We start from the raw sequence: 14,713 nt of genomic DNA, 5'->3' as shown, positions 1-14,713 counted from the left end.
TTCATTCTCCAACAGATGCATGATTTGCCTGGTAGAGATCTATGCTATATCCCTTTTCTCTTCTCTGCCGAGGTGTCTTTTAGTTATTAACTTCTTCAGGATGGCTGAGTATTGATTATATCTCTAAAAGCAGAGCCCACAAATACATGAACTGCACACTGCAACAATTTACATGACTTAAGTTTACAGAGAAATTTACAGCATAAATTTTCAGACTGGGAATGTATGCTTTGGACCGATGCCAGCTGCAGTTTGAGGAGGAAGGAGGTATTACCTATTTTGTTTTGACTACAGTTTTTTTTCAGATCAGGAGTTATAACCTTGTGTCTGTGAAGTACTCTGAAAAATTAAGTCAGGACCCAGCTGGTGCTACAGAGCACAACTGTTACATACATCAGTCCTTGTGCTGTAAAGAAAACATACATCATAAGAGAGATGTTTCTTCCAGAAAGAGAAATTAAATTTGAGTCTGTATGTGTGTACATATGCACCTGATTATTGGTTTCATATGGAAGCTCATTGTGGCAAAGAGTGTTGTCAATTTTAGTCCTCTAAAGACTGAATTTCCATGCTGAAAAATTTGAAGTTGAACTCTTTCAAATAATTTCTGTGTTTGCAGATAGTTTTTTTGCTTTTTGATCTCATTCTTTTCACCTATTTAGAGAGGGATAGCTTCTACTTCTTGAAAATGCTAGGAAGTGAGGTTTATATTTACTGTGTAAAAAGAGGAATACATGGAAAAACATCAGACTTGATTTCCTTCTGAAAGTAAAATGATTTTTGCAATACATCTCATAATCTCCTTTGTGTGTTTCCATGTGTAGTAAATATATGCTGATGTTGATAAAATCTGTTTTCCTAATGAGTGTTTTAGTATTTTTTTGTTCCATTATATTAAGTTCCTCTTAACTGGCTTACTGTTTAGGTACTGTGACTAATTCTTGGTTTCTACTTTCTAATTTGATTACTTAATTAATGGTTTCCAGAGTTCCAGGATGATGGTACTTTTATAAATGAAATGCAGCTACCACTGTTTCTGAGTATGGCAAAAAAGGACTAAATGTCAGTCATGTTCCAATGAGGGAAGGGAAGGTTCCGGGAAGGGAAGGTTCCGGGAAGGTTCCGGGAAGGTTCCGGGAAGGGAAGGGAAGGTTCTGGGAAGGGAAGGTTCCGGGAAGGTTCCGGGAAGGTTCCGGGAAGGTTCCGGGAAGGGAAGGGAAGGGAAGGGAAGGGAAGGGAAGGGAAGGGAAGGGAAGGGAAGGGAAGGGAAGGGAAGGGAAGGGAAGGGAAGGGAAGGGAAGGGAAGGGAAGGGAAGGGAAGGGAAGGGAAGGGAAGGGAAGGGTCTTAAGTCTGGGGCATGATTTAGAGTAGCCTGAAAATATTGCAATATTTATGCTCATTGTTTTCTGTGTATGCAGAAGCACTTGTCATTCTGAGTCAAGAGAATGAGATGTTTGAGTGCTATGAAAAATGAGACAGTGTTCTGCTACCAATGTTTGCACCTTTGTGTTCTGAGTGCAAAGTAGATTTGGCATGCTACCAGCCCAGATGGGTAATATTTCATTCCTGCATTATAATAATATAAGCACCTATGAACAGCAGAAGGCAAAAAAGTTGTAGTGTTGCCAATTCTTGAGATGTAACTGAACTTCATGCCTTTTTGTTTCTTATGGTGCCAAAAGTGAGGAACTTGACCTTTATTTAAGAAAATTTATAAACCTTATTTTTATAAAACGTTCTTGAAAACAGATGAGAAACATACATGAATTATATAGTCAGATGTCTTTCAAGCTGCATACAATGAAATATCATATAACTATATGATAAATTTAGGATTAATAGTTTGTTCAATGGATAAAATTCTTCTTTGGATTTATTTTTTATCATGGGTATTTTCAGTGCATAAAATATGAGTTTGAGGAAATTAATAATTTTAAACAATTTTATTTTATTTACGTCTGTGTTTCTATCACATTTCTGTACCCAGTATAGTTCCATACTCAATGTTTGTTTCAGATCACTTAGTTGGTCTTCAGTGTGTCCTGATAACCTTTCTGCATTTGCTTAAATTTGAGGCATAAGAGCATGTATTCAGTTAGTATGTGTGGAAATACTCTTTGGTGTGAGTAAAGAGAACAGGAGCTATATACTGCCTACCACTTATCTAACAAAACAGCTTATTCTTCCAACATAAATTAGTCATCCAAATTGTGGGAGTCAGAACCTCACAATCCCTCAAAGTCAAATTTTGATGGAGTCAGTATCTCCCTCTGGTATATACAATACTCTATTTGTAATGCTTTGTGCTTCCACTATTTCTACTTTCACATAAATCTTTTTTGGATACTGTTTATGTTTTTGGTTTCAGATATTTTAGTGTGGCTGTAACTTTTCATTTGCACCACATGCTTTTTCAGGGGAATATAATTGATCTATTCCCCTTTGCAATTTTCTGTATTTTATATTCATTTTAGCTGCCTGCCTTTCTTCCTCCACCTCAATAAATTTTTTATTGCAGATTTTTTTTTTCTCAAAAGCTTCCAGATTTATTGTTTCTGTTTTAAAGAAATAAGTAAAACAATAATTGGTGACGGCATTACTGCTTTCAGTTTACAATGTTACTAACTACAATGACACTCATTTTGCTGATAAATGTGAAGTAAACTAGAAATTTAGAATAAAGAAGTCATTACTTTTTTTTTTTGTTTGTTTGAGAAAAAGACTTTTAATTGCCCTACACCATAACTCGTCAGCGAAGAATTTTTAGCAGCCAGAGCTTTTACCTGTAGTGAGTACATGGTTCAGGGTGAGAGGTCAAAGACAAAGATCTCCCTCAGCTGTCAATATTCAGGCAATTGATCTTCTCCTTTTATTTAATCTCACCAGCCACTTCCCTTCCTTTCCTCTCCTTTCCTTCTGTCTTTTTTCCCTTCCCCCATTCTACTCAGGGAAACTAAATGTTCCTGCTGCCAGCAGAGCTTAGTGTAAGTGTAATATTACATGAATCAAAGGCCCTTTAGGCCATGATATAGACTGGTAATTTATTACTGAAGAACAGAGGCTTTTTTGAAATTTCCTTTAGTTCAGGCAGATCACTATGAATTAACTAGGCAAGAGGGCAGCAGGTGCTCTCATTAAATTTACAGTCACTGCCAGCAGACAGGGAAGCATTTAAAAAAAGAATATGCAGCTGTGCTGACACATGTAATTGCAACCATCCACAGACTCACAAGATGTGTGGGGGTAGCCACAGACTTTGGTCACTGTGCTTGAGCTGTGCTGGCACACAAGGACCAATGCACATTATGCTTATGATTAGGTCCCTAAAACGGCAAATTGCTTTTACTAGACCTCCAAATGTTGTGTGAGAAACAAATGAACTACTGGCAGGGCTGGGTTTAGTCAAACCTCCCAGCTGAAGTGACCTTGAACTTCAGAGAAGTTCATAGCCTGATTGCAGCTTTGTGGTTTTGGCATTGCTCCACTTACCCTTTGTAAAATAACAGCTTCAACAGATCTCCCCTTGATCTATGTTCTTGGCTCAGTTTCTTCAGCCATCAGATAGTGTTTTGTGTATAACTGGTATTTGAAACTAATGAAATGACATTTTTTGCAGAATGAAACCTATATTTTCCTTAAAAGAAAGGAAATTCCATGCAAAGCTGCCCACTAATGATACCTTCTTATTTTTCCTTTGTAATTGCTTATTACAATAAAACAGTACAGAAATGCTTATTTTACACCCCAAACATTCCTTGGGGGAACAGTAACAAAGTAAACTCTTGGCATTGATCCAGAGTTCCATTGAGTCAGGACTTCGATTGACTTCAGTGAGGTTTTACATTTGGCCTTTAAAACCTAGTTTTAACTTTAGACATACGTGTTTTATTTTCATTACTTTTCATGGAAGTTTCACACACATGTCTAAGGTTCTACACTAACCAGAGTCTTATGCCTTGTTATCTAAGTTCAAAACAATCCTCAAGTGCAAGTGTACTGGAGTCAGTGCTCTGTATTCAGAGTATGTTGTACTTTGTCTCTTGCTGTGCATCACACAGTGTTTGTATACTGCACACTGTTACAAAAATGTGACTATTATTTTCCTTAAGTTTCTTTCCAAAATATTTTAACTAATATAAACCTGAAAAAGTTAGTTTGATTGATTAGATAATCACATCTAAATTATGTAATTCATCATATATAACTAAAAAGAGATTTGATTTTTTGTGTTTATAGAAGACTTTCTTTCTTTCTTTTTCTTTCTTTCTTTCTTTCTTTCTTTCTTTCTTTCTTTCTTTCTTTCTTTCTTTCTTTCTTTCTTTTCTTTTCTCTCTTTCTCTTCTTTCTTCTTTCTCTCTTTCTTCTCTTTTCTCTCTTTTCTCTCTTTCTTCTTCTTTCTTCTCTTTCTTTCTTTCTTTTCTTTTCTTCTCTTTCTTTCTTTTCTCTTTCCTCTTTCTTTCTTTCTCTTCTTTCTTTCTTTCTTTCTTTCTTTCTTTCTTTCTTTCTTTCTTTCTTTTCTTTCTTTCTTTCTTTCTTTCTTTCTTTCTTTCTCTCTTTCTCTCTTTCTCTCTTTCTCTCTCTCTCTTTCTCTCTTTCTTTCTTTTCTTTCTTTTCTTTTCTTTCCTTTCTTTTCTTTCCTTTCTTTTCTTTCTTTCTTTCTTTCTTTCTTTTCTTTCTTTCTTTTCTTTCTTTTCTCACTCTCTCTGTCTCTCCTTCCTTCCTTCCTTCCTTCCTTCCTTCCTTCCTTCCTTCCTTCCTTCCTTTTCTTCTTTCCTTTCCTTCCTTCTTCCTTTTCTTCCTTCCTTTCTTTCTTTCCTTCCTTCCTTCCTTCCTTCCTTCCTTCCTTCCTTCCTTCCTTCCTTCCTTCCTTCCTTCCTTCCTTCCTCCTTCCTTCCTTCCTTCCTTCCTTCCTTCCTTCCTTCCTTTCCTTCCTTCCTTCCTTCCTTCCTTCCTTCCTTCCTTCCTTCCTTCCCTTCCTTCCGCCCCTTCCTTCCTTCCGCCCTTCCTTCCTTCCTTCCTTCCTTCCTTCCCTTCCTTCCGCCACTTCCTTCCTTCCTTCCTTCCTTCCTTCCTTCCTTCCTTCTCCTTCCTTCCTTCCTTCCGCCACTTCCTTCCGCACTTCCTTCCCACTTCCTTCCTTCCTTCCTTCCTTCCTTCTCCCCATCCTTCCTTCCTTCCTTCCGCCACTTCCTTCCTTCCGCCACTTCCTTCCTTCCCACTTCCTTCCTTCGCCACTTCCTTCCTGCCATTCCTTCCTTCCTCCCCTTCCTTCCTTCCCGCCCCTTCCTTCCGCCATTCCTTCCTTCCTTCCCCTTCCTTCCGCCTTCCTCGCCCTCTTCCGCCTTCCTCCCTCTTCCTCCTTCCTGCTTCCTGCCTTCCTGCCTTCCTGCCTTCCTGCCTTCCTCCCTTGCCTTCCTTTCCTCCTCTTCATTCTTCATTTCTATTTTCAGAGTGCATAAGCCAAAGAATAAGGTATAGTTTCAAGTTGTTGGTTCCTTTTAATCTTAAAAAATAAATATGCTTCATATTGCATTTTTAGCCAGTCTGAACCTTTAGGCAAATAAAGGGAAATACTGGCACAATTCTTCAATATTTTTCTATATGTTCTTATAAACTTCAGGATTATAAATCACCAAATACTTCTATATACAGTCATTTATAGAAGGTTTGAAGAAGAAGTTTCTTCTCTCTTGTCTTGTATTTACAGTTTCCCTGTGTTCATAAAATAGTTTGATGCTACAGAGCTATGAACAAATTACACTACTTTTAATAGAGCCATTTATCTGCTTTAGAGAAGATTAGCATGCAATCCCTTGAGACATTCCTCAGCTAATTAGAATAAAATGAATGCTACTTGAGCACCTGTAATCAAATTACTTTTTATTCCCTAAACCCCTGACAGACTCTGCAAGTCTTGTAGTTTCCTAGGTGGCTGCTTTACAGACCCTGGTAGCATACTGCTGGGATTTTTCCTTTCTATCCTCTCACATTTTGCCCACTCACCAGATACCCTTTCTTGAGAGAACAGTGCACCAACCACCCAACCAGAAGATTCCTCTCAGGATAAAAATCCCAGCATTTTGGAAGGATGAAGCATCCCACCAGTCCTTCCTCCATAGGTGTCACAGCCCAGTCTCAAGTGCTGGTGCAATAAGGGCCAAATCATTTTGTATCTTGTTGAGGAACACTGCTACTGCAGACTGGATTGTTCCCAGACAGATGTCGCAGCAAGACTTGGTTTTCAAGAATAATATTAGACTAAAATTTAGTTTGATGTTTTCAGACAGAATTCAGTAGTTTTAAGTCAAAATACTTTAGAAAGGTAATCTGAGTTTGTTCCATGTATATTTAAAAATTAAATGGATCTTCCTTCTATAGCTCTGATGAACATATCTATTATCTCCACAAGAGGAAGTTTGATTTTGTCTCATGATAACAAAATGACCTAGCTATGATAGATAGACCAATTTTTCAGATTGGGAAACAGAAGTTATGTTTCTGCACAAAATTCTTGGGTTCTTCAAACTGGAGGCCCATTTGGATTTATTCTTGTCCCTCTGAAAATGAATTAATTTAATTAATTTTATATATTTTTAATTAACATTATTACCAATAATTTTGCTAGATAGAAAGCCAACAGAACAGACACAGAATGCTGCTAAATTTTACAAAAGGCAAGTACTAACTGTTGGTGGAAAAGTTGCTATATAAGCAGGTGTTCACGTCAGGATGTCGTTTCATGGATTTCAGATCAGACATGACACCAGCTTGCTATCAAATCTTTTATTCTCATCTCGCTCTCTGTAATCTCTCAGCATGGGACTCCCTAGCACTTGTGCTGACACTGTCTTCACAATGTCAATCACACTTGCATCTCAAGTGATACTGATCAGAAAGATTTCAGGGAAAAGGACTTCTCCAGGCATCTCTGCATTTTGTAAGGATAACTCTCAAGGGCTGCTTAGAAGAAATAGAAAAGGTTGTTTGCTAGGTGTGAGTCTTATAAATTAGTTTTGAATTTAGTCCTCATGAAATGTGAAAATGTACTCCCACTCCTACAGTAGAAGCTACTTGCCTCACCTGTCTGGAAAATGATAGTGTAAAGCAGGAATTAACAAATCTCAATCAAGATACCTGCAAATCATCACAATACCAAAAACTTTCAGCAGTCTGTCCTATTTCCACATCTTAGGCCTGCTATATATCACCATTTCTACCTGAACTGATTAGACAAAATATCTAAAGAAACAGCGGCTCACTAGCCATCTAGGTTTTTTCCTTCTTATAGTTAATTATTTGTTAACTTTTAAATCTTTTTTTAAATTTAAGATGTAACCTATATAGTGAGCAGGAGTCAGAGAATATTACCAGCAATGAGCTTATTTACAGAATAATGCATCAATATCTTAATAGCTGTTGAAAACAGATGAGACCATACTCACATCAAAAGCAAAAGGGGTCCTACAATGAGGGCTCTTTTGATGGGAAGCTGCAGGAAATCTTTGCTTGGAGTGGGTTTTTTTAGTGTTTGTTTGTTTGTTTGTTTTGGTTTTGTTTTTTTTGATGGAAAATATTTTTCCTTTTTATTTTCCCACTATTTTTAGCTATCTTACATTCATTTTATTATACTCTGGGTACTGCAAGGTCATACAAAACAAAGGGAAAAAAAACTTTGCATGGTCTTCAAATAATATTAATAGTTCTTGAAAGCACTTGCTCAGTCCTAGAAATTTAACGATTTCATGATGTAATAGTGGTCTATGAACATCAAAATATATGAACCACTTAATGACTCTTGAAAGTTTATTTTACATAATTTAATTAGAGCTTAAATGTCCTTGATGAGTCACCTGTGGTATTGAAAACCTAGAGCAAACATTATTATAAATTTAGAGAGGAATAGAAGCATTATTAAAATCTGACAATTTTTTAATTGCTCTTAGGAGAAGTTCTGCAGTGGAAAACCCGAAATTGTTGCCAGCGACCTATTTACAGCATCCGGAAATTTCATTTTGCTGATACTAAGATTTCCTTTACAACAGAAACAAAAGCCATTGGGCATGAACCTTAGCTAACTATTGTCAAATGCAAGAATCTGCACCTAAACCCATTTTTTTGCATGCCTGCTTAAGCAGAACATTTATCTTTGCAATTTTTATGTAAGATGTGTGGCACTTAAGGCACCTTTACTGAAGAATGTTTACACCTTGGCATGTGTGTATCCAAAGGAATATCTGGTTACTATAAATTCTTTTAATTTAACAGACACCACAGTGACATTTGATTTCAGTGATTAGCTGTCCAGATGCTTAATGTTGAAGTGACAAGTGTTTTATTTATCAAAAGCACACATTATTTCCTGGAAGATATAACCCTCCCATTATATTTATCATACAGGTGGCTTAATTAAAATTTCTTTTACAAGTATCTGTGTGTATGTTCTGTGTCTTCCCCCCCCTGTGCAAATGAGTATCATGCTGTCGTGTCTCTCTTTCAGGGTTTTGCTGAGGACAATAAATGAGATAGATCACATTAGCGAGGTGCAATGTAACTTAACCAAAGGAATGAACCTCCAGAAATCCTCACATCGTTCCATACCTAGAGTAATTACACTGGCATGCCCTCTTGTTCCTTTGATCAAGAGCTCCTGAATGCAGGGCTGCCTAATTCACCTCTAACCAAGCTCTGCTCCACAACTAGAAATCACAGTGAAGCTTCATCATTTTTAACTATGTTTACTTATACATACCACTTCTGTCTATTTCTCACTCTCTATGGCTTTTCACTTGTCACCTCACACTGGCCATTTGTTTACCCTATTTTGATTTTCACAGTGTTTTACTTAGACCTTTCTTTTTTCTCCAGCTCCCCCATCAAGCATGTTAAAATTAGGGGATAAAGTAAAAATCATTGTGGTTTAATGAGTTTTTAAAGTCAAATAAATAAACTCATACTGTAATATAATTCTAACAAGTTATACAAAAAATTAAGTTTATCTTTACATTTAAATTATAAGCATAGCTTAAAGTTCTAAGAGGATTAAGTGTGCTAATTACATATTCTTTATCCTTTCTTATGTATCAGTTTAAATGCAGAAGAAATCCAAAACTTTTTTTCTAGTTGTGCCAGGTTCCCTCATCATCATCGCCTTTATAATCTATGAAATGCAATCAGACAAGAAAAAAGAATCTTACCTTTTTAGTTGAAACTCAAGAAAAGATTCTAGACTCTCATCTAGGAGATTACTAACAGCTGTATTTCAGATCTAGGTGAAAAAAGGCTATTGAAAATTAATTGTGCAAGAATAGTAGGATTCTGTGGATTGCAATAATCACATTTACCAAATGTAGAAGGGGGAGAGCACCGGTGAAAGACAGTGATGGTTTCTTGCCTTGAGGTATACACCAGCGCTTTAAAAACATTCTGTATCATTGTGTGACCAATGTGAGACAAAATGATGGTCAGTCAGCAACTAAGATAATTTGCTTTTCCCCAGGACTTGAGTGAATACAAATATTTTTTTTAAAGCACAAATTAAGCACTGATGGACGCAATATTTATGCTGTGGAATATGGAATACCTTAACCTGAGATGTACCAAATTCTGATGCGGTGTTTTTAGAACACATTTTAAATAGATTATTTATGTCGCTTTCTAATACAAATAACCCATGTCAAATGTAAATTTTCAGGTTTTTAAGTTAGTGTAGGGGGCCAAGAAGTATCCATCTAAAATCAAAATCAGTAAATCATCTCTATTTTAGCAATATTAATGTTGCATTCTTCTGCTATCTCTTTCTGTGAAAGAAGCAGAAATTTTAAAAACCTTGTTGTAATGCCTTGTCTCAAGGGACTCTGACGACAAAAAAAAGCAATTTCTTGTTTTTCAGTGGAACTTCAGTTAAAACTGCCTAACAAATGAAAACAACAGTCAAATTTATATTTGCTAAATCTTGATCCATGTTGAGAAAAATTTGAATGACAGTTTATTGCTGTGCTGTATCTCTGATTCAGAAAATTATTGAAAACATTCTGAGCCCTGCCTAGAGGGTGTTCTGGTTGGCAAACTTTGAAAACTTCACTTCTACACAGTGCTTGAACAGGGCTCAGATTTGGTGTGAGCAGGGAGATGAGTCCCCTCAGCGATGACCCCAGGTAGGGGACATTTCTGAGGGCTTACAGTTTGAGTGAACGCCATGTGGGAGTCAGTTGGAGATGTTGAATCTCATCCAACATATGCAAAAATGTGTGATGAAAGCTATCCAAGCATATTTTATCCTGCATTTGATAAAAATGTGTTGCTAAGTAATTATTTCTGAGAAAGCAGATATTTTCCTTGGAAATTTGGAAGCCTGTTGTAATGTACATTGTTATATTGCATAAAGCACTCAATGGACATTTCAGGTGGGGCTAGGATAATTCCTCTCATGGCAGGAGATTTCTTTTCCTCTAGTTCTGATAAAGAGATGATGTTTCAAGGGACTTATACCTTTTTTTCTTTCCTTAGGTTGTGAATAATTCTATGCAAATTGAGAAATCTCCACCACACCACCAGTTCCTGCTATGTGTTTGTACTGGATAAATGCAGGTTTGGGTTTGCTCAAATACATATGTTTTACCAGGAGTGATATGCTCATCACAAGACATTTTCTTCTAAGCCCATAGATGTGGCCAGAAATAAATCGCTTTTTGAGGTCCTTCAGATATATGGATTGCAGTTCTAATAATCTCTCTCTCTCATGCCAACTCTCTTCCACTCCCTCTCCCCTTACCTTTATTTTTGATTTTGTTAGCCCTTCCGGCTCAGCCATTTGCACTCTTTCTGTAGGTAGATGAAAGTCTCACACATCTGCCATATGGGCAAGTGATGTACTAGCTTATCAAAGCCTTCTTTGGCTTTAATAGAAACTCTGCAAGTACAAATCCTACTTTGGCAGAATTGGCTGGTGTGGTACCATGGCCAGGTGATGTGTCTAAATATCTGCTTTTTTTAACATCTTCACACATGAATTTTAATTGCTCCCTAGCTGGATAGTGTCTTTGATCATACTTGGCCCCTCTACAGAGCCTGTGGCATTCCAGCTACAGACTTCTACTCCAGAATGGATGTGGCATCTCTTGTGAGTGTGTCTCTGTTCCCATTGCAGTGCCTCTATCTCTCTGTTTTGCACACAACACACATATATGGTACTCTTTTGTACAGACACCTCATCTTGTCACCAGAGAGGGAGACTCCCTGGGCAATCTGTTCCAGTGCTCTGCCACCCTGAACAAAACGTTCTTCCTCATGTTGACGTAGAAGTTATTGTGCTTTATTTTAAGACCTTTATACATTCTCCTGTCTCTATGCACCAATGAAAAGAGTCTGGCACCATTTACTGATTTACTTCCACATTTTCTTCATGGTCTCAGATCATAATGTTTCCCTGTAAACAAAGAATGGTAGGACACATCAGAGCTACAGAGTAACAATCTTTAATTTTTCTGATAATTTAATGTATTTTCTTACATAGTTGCCTTGATTTTTCTGCTTTTTTTTTTTAAATCCAGCAGTTTATTCATATGAATGTGTTGATTGTTGGGCTACCATGTTCTGCCTTGATCTCTACCAGAACCATTACAGGGTTTGTTTTTTCCCACAGCTGAGACTTGCTCGCTTATTTAGACACATATCAATATCTTCTAATCAATCCTTCTCATCATATCATTCTTCCTAAGAAATGTCTGTTAGGTCAGTTAAATCACACCTTTTATCTTAAACTACTTCTTATACATCATCTTGATTGTTTCCTGATCTGTTTCCACTGGCGCACAGAAATCACAAACATGTAACAGTGAGTTCATTCACTGAATTTACTACCTTTATATGATGCTGCTATGAATAACGTTATCCTTCTTGCTTTTAAGGGCCTTTACCCAGAATGTTGCAGCTTCTCCTTGCCAGTCAGTCACAGCTGAAGAGATCCTTCTCTAAAGCTAATGAATATCACGCAATGTGTGTAAACCCCTTTCATGTCATAGAAACCACTCTCCAACAATGACTTATGGACCATCTTCCCAAAGTCAAGGAAACTAAAGCCCTCCTGGTGAACCATCTGTGCAACCCTGCTTTCATCTGTAGGATGAATCTGTCCTGGTTTGATCCTTTGACCCTTGATAGAAGGATTAATGAAAATACTGTCTGAACCTCTGACTTCTTTCACCCTTGCTCTGAGCCTCATTGTCACTTTTGATCCATTTAGAGGCATTCATAGCAGTATTGTTAGCATTCGGGTCTTTTGTTAAATCCCATTCACTTCAATAGTGTATGCGACTGAATAACCATTTTGGAGAGCTTTTCTAAGAATTTGTCATTAGTCTCTATGCAATTATTACCTGTCTGTGAGGACACTGCAAAATCATTTTTTGCACACCAACGCTATTATAAGGTAGCATTTTTTGGTCTGAATTAGTTCATGTTATATTGATGCAAGAGTCCTTCATTAAAAAGCCAAGACTGACTGTTTTCTAGTAGTTGATCCTCAGTAGTTCCTCATTGTCAATGTGTGAGAGCTGGCTTGTTCACACCATGAAATATCAAGATGTGACTGCTATGGATGAGTATCAGGGAGATTGCAATACTTGAAAATTTCTTGATTTACTTTTGTGAAGATCAGGAATGAAGTCTAAACAGAGAAGTCATAAAGTCTCCCAGGGATAATATTTTACTTCATCTTAACATTAATATCCTTATTTTTTAATCAATTTCTTATCTATTTACTGACTATAGCAAACAAATGCGGGACTGTTCATGCTGATACCAAATTCTCTTCATATCCATGTATATTTGGTTAAAATGTTGACTTCTGCACATCCTGTTCTTACTGCTTGCTGGCAATCAAAATTTGACTGTTTCAGGAAAAGACACAGCTCATTGCAATCATCTTTATGCTCTAGGGTGTTTGTTGCTGTGGCTTTCTAGCTACTAATGTTTTTCAATATTTGTCTTTGGTATTAAATATGCAGAAATAGAATGTATATGAATTTTTCTCCACTGGTACCGATGATGATATCAGGGAGTAAGGATGGAATACTCAATCGATGACAAAGATTGAATTCCTTTAGGAGGACACCTGAATCAAAACGAAGACATTTTAGTTTAAGATTTAGTTTTCAGACACTTCATCAACATTTTCCAAATGATACAACTTATTTCAGAAGTGCCATTATTTTTTTTAAATACTACAAAAAAGTTTTTAATTAAAATAGCATAATGTTTTACTCTTAAGGATAGGATAAAATGTTAAACAAAATTGCTAATTTAGTCCTAAGCCAGGTAAACTTTCATTCCTTCTTAATAAAATTAAGAATCAGATAATGTATCATCCCAAAGAAAGCAGAAGAAAAGAAGATCCAAGTTATTCTAATTGAGATATTTCATGTTCTTATGTCAAAGGAAATTAACTAGAGACTGTTTATAAGACATGAATTAGGAAGGGAATACAGTTTTGGCTAGGAACATGTTACTGCCAGGTTAAAGGTAGGACTTAATGATCTTAGAGGTCTTTTCCAATCTTAATGTTTCTATGATATGTTAGGTTATTATGTTATATAAGGGAAGAAGAATTTTTGTTCTATTTTATGATGTCTATTGAAAAAGTAACCAATTGCACTAGGTCTAGAAGACAGAAAATAAGGAAGAAATAAAACTGAAAATTACTTTAATAGCTGAATAATTGTTCTCAAAGAGAGTTCATCTGTTGCTTCTGTAGGGCAGGAAGGAGGAATGTTTGTCACTGCAACAGGATTTGCAGGAGGGGACAGCCAAGAGATACCTCTGACAAAGAGCATTGCTGGCTTTGTTTCAGGTGATCTGAATAGCTGTGGAGCAGAGTTGTGACACACTGCTGTAGAGCAGACACCAGGAGGTATGCTACGAGCCATTAAATTGCCTTCCAGAACAAGATGGCAGCATCTGAATTTTCTATATAGATAGTGAGAGAAGGAAGCAGCTTGCATTACTGGGGTGAAGATTTTAGTCTGATTTAAACTGAATGAGGGTAGTAGACACAGATTAGTTTCAATGAAAAAATTCTTTAATGTGGGAGTGGTGATGCACTGTCATTGCCCAGAGAAGTTTTGGATTCCCCATCCCTGTAAGTGTTCAAGGCCGGGTGTGATGGGGTTTTGATTCCAGCCCAGTTTGGTTTTCCTGGTCTAGTGGTCTGGTGTCCCTACCCATGGTGAGAAGTGTGTGTGTGTAATTCGATGATCTCTGAGGTTCTATGACTGACATTTAGGTTCTAATGCTGTGAGGATGTAAGTTTCTCAAACAAGTCTAGAAGTTATTACTGACAGTTTGCTAATTTAAAAACAGCTACATTCAACACATGGAAACTTACTCATCAGCTTTGCAGAGTTTCAAAAGATGGTACATGTTTAAAGGCTAATGTGTTTCTTCTAGGAAAAAAAAGAAGATGACTAAATGCCAATGCTCATCTTTAAATAAAATATCTGTGTGTCTTAAAGAAGAAAAATATGAGTGGTAACTGAATCCTGCTATGAAAGTATCCTAGTACATGCTTCCAAACTACATATCTGGCATTAGCACAAGAAGCAGGACCATTTAAACTGTAAAATAATAAAAGGTAAGTAGAAGTATCATTTAGAATTGATCATTAAATATTCAGCAACACGTAAAAAGTATTTAAAATACACAGCAAGTAGGAGAGAG

The sequence above is a fragment of the Zonotrichia leucophrys genome, chromosome Z (genome assembly GCF_028769735.1).
Source record: "Zonotrichia leucophrys gambelii isolate GWCS_2022_RI chromosome Z, RI_Zleu_2.0, whole genome shotgun sequence".
Taxonomy (NCBI): Eukaryota; Metazoa; Chordata; class Aves; order Passeriformes; family Passerellidae; genus Zonotrichia; species Zonotrichia leucophrys.
Note: the sequence above shows the minus strand (reverse complement) of the source record.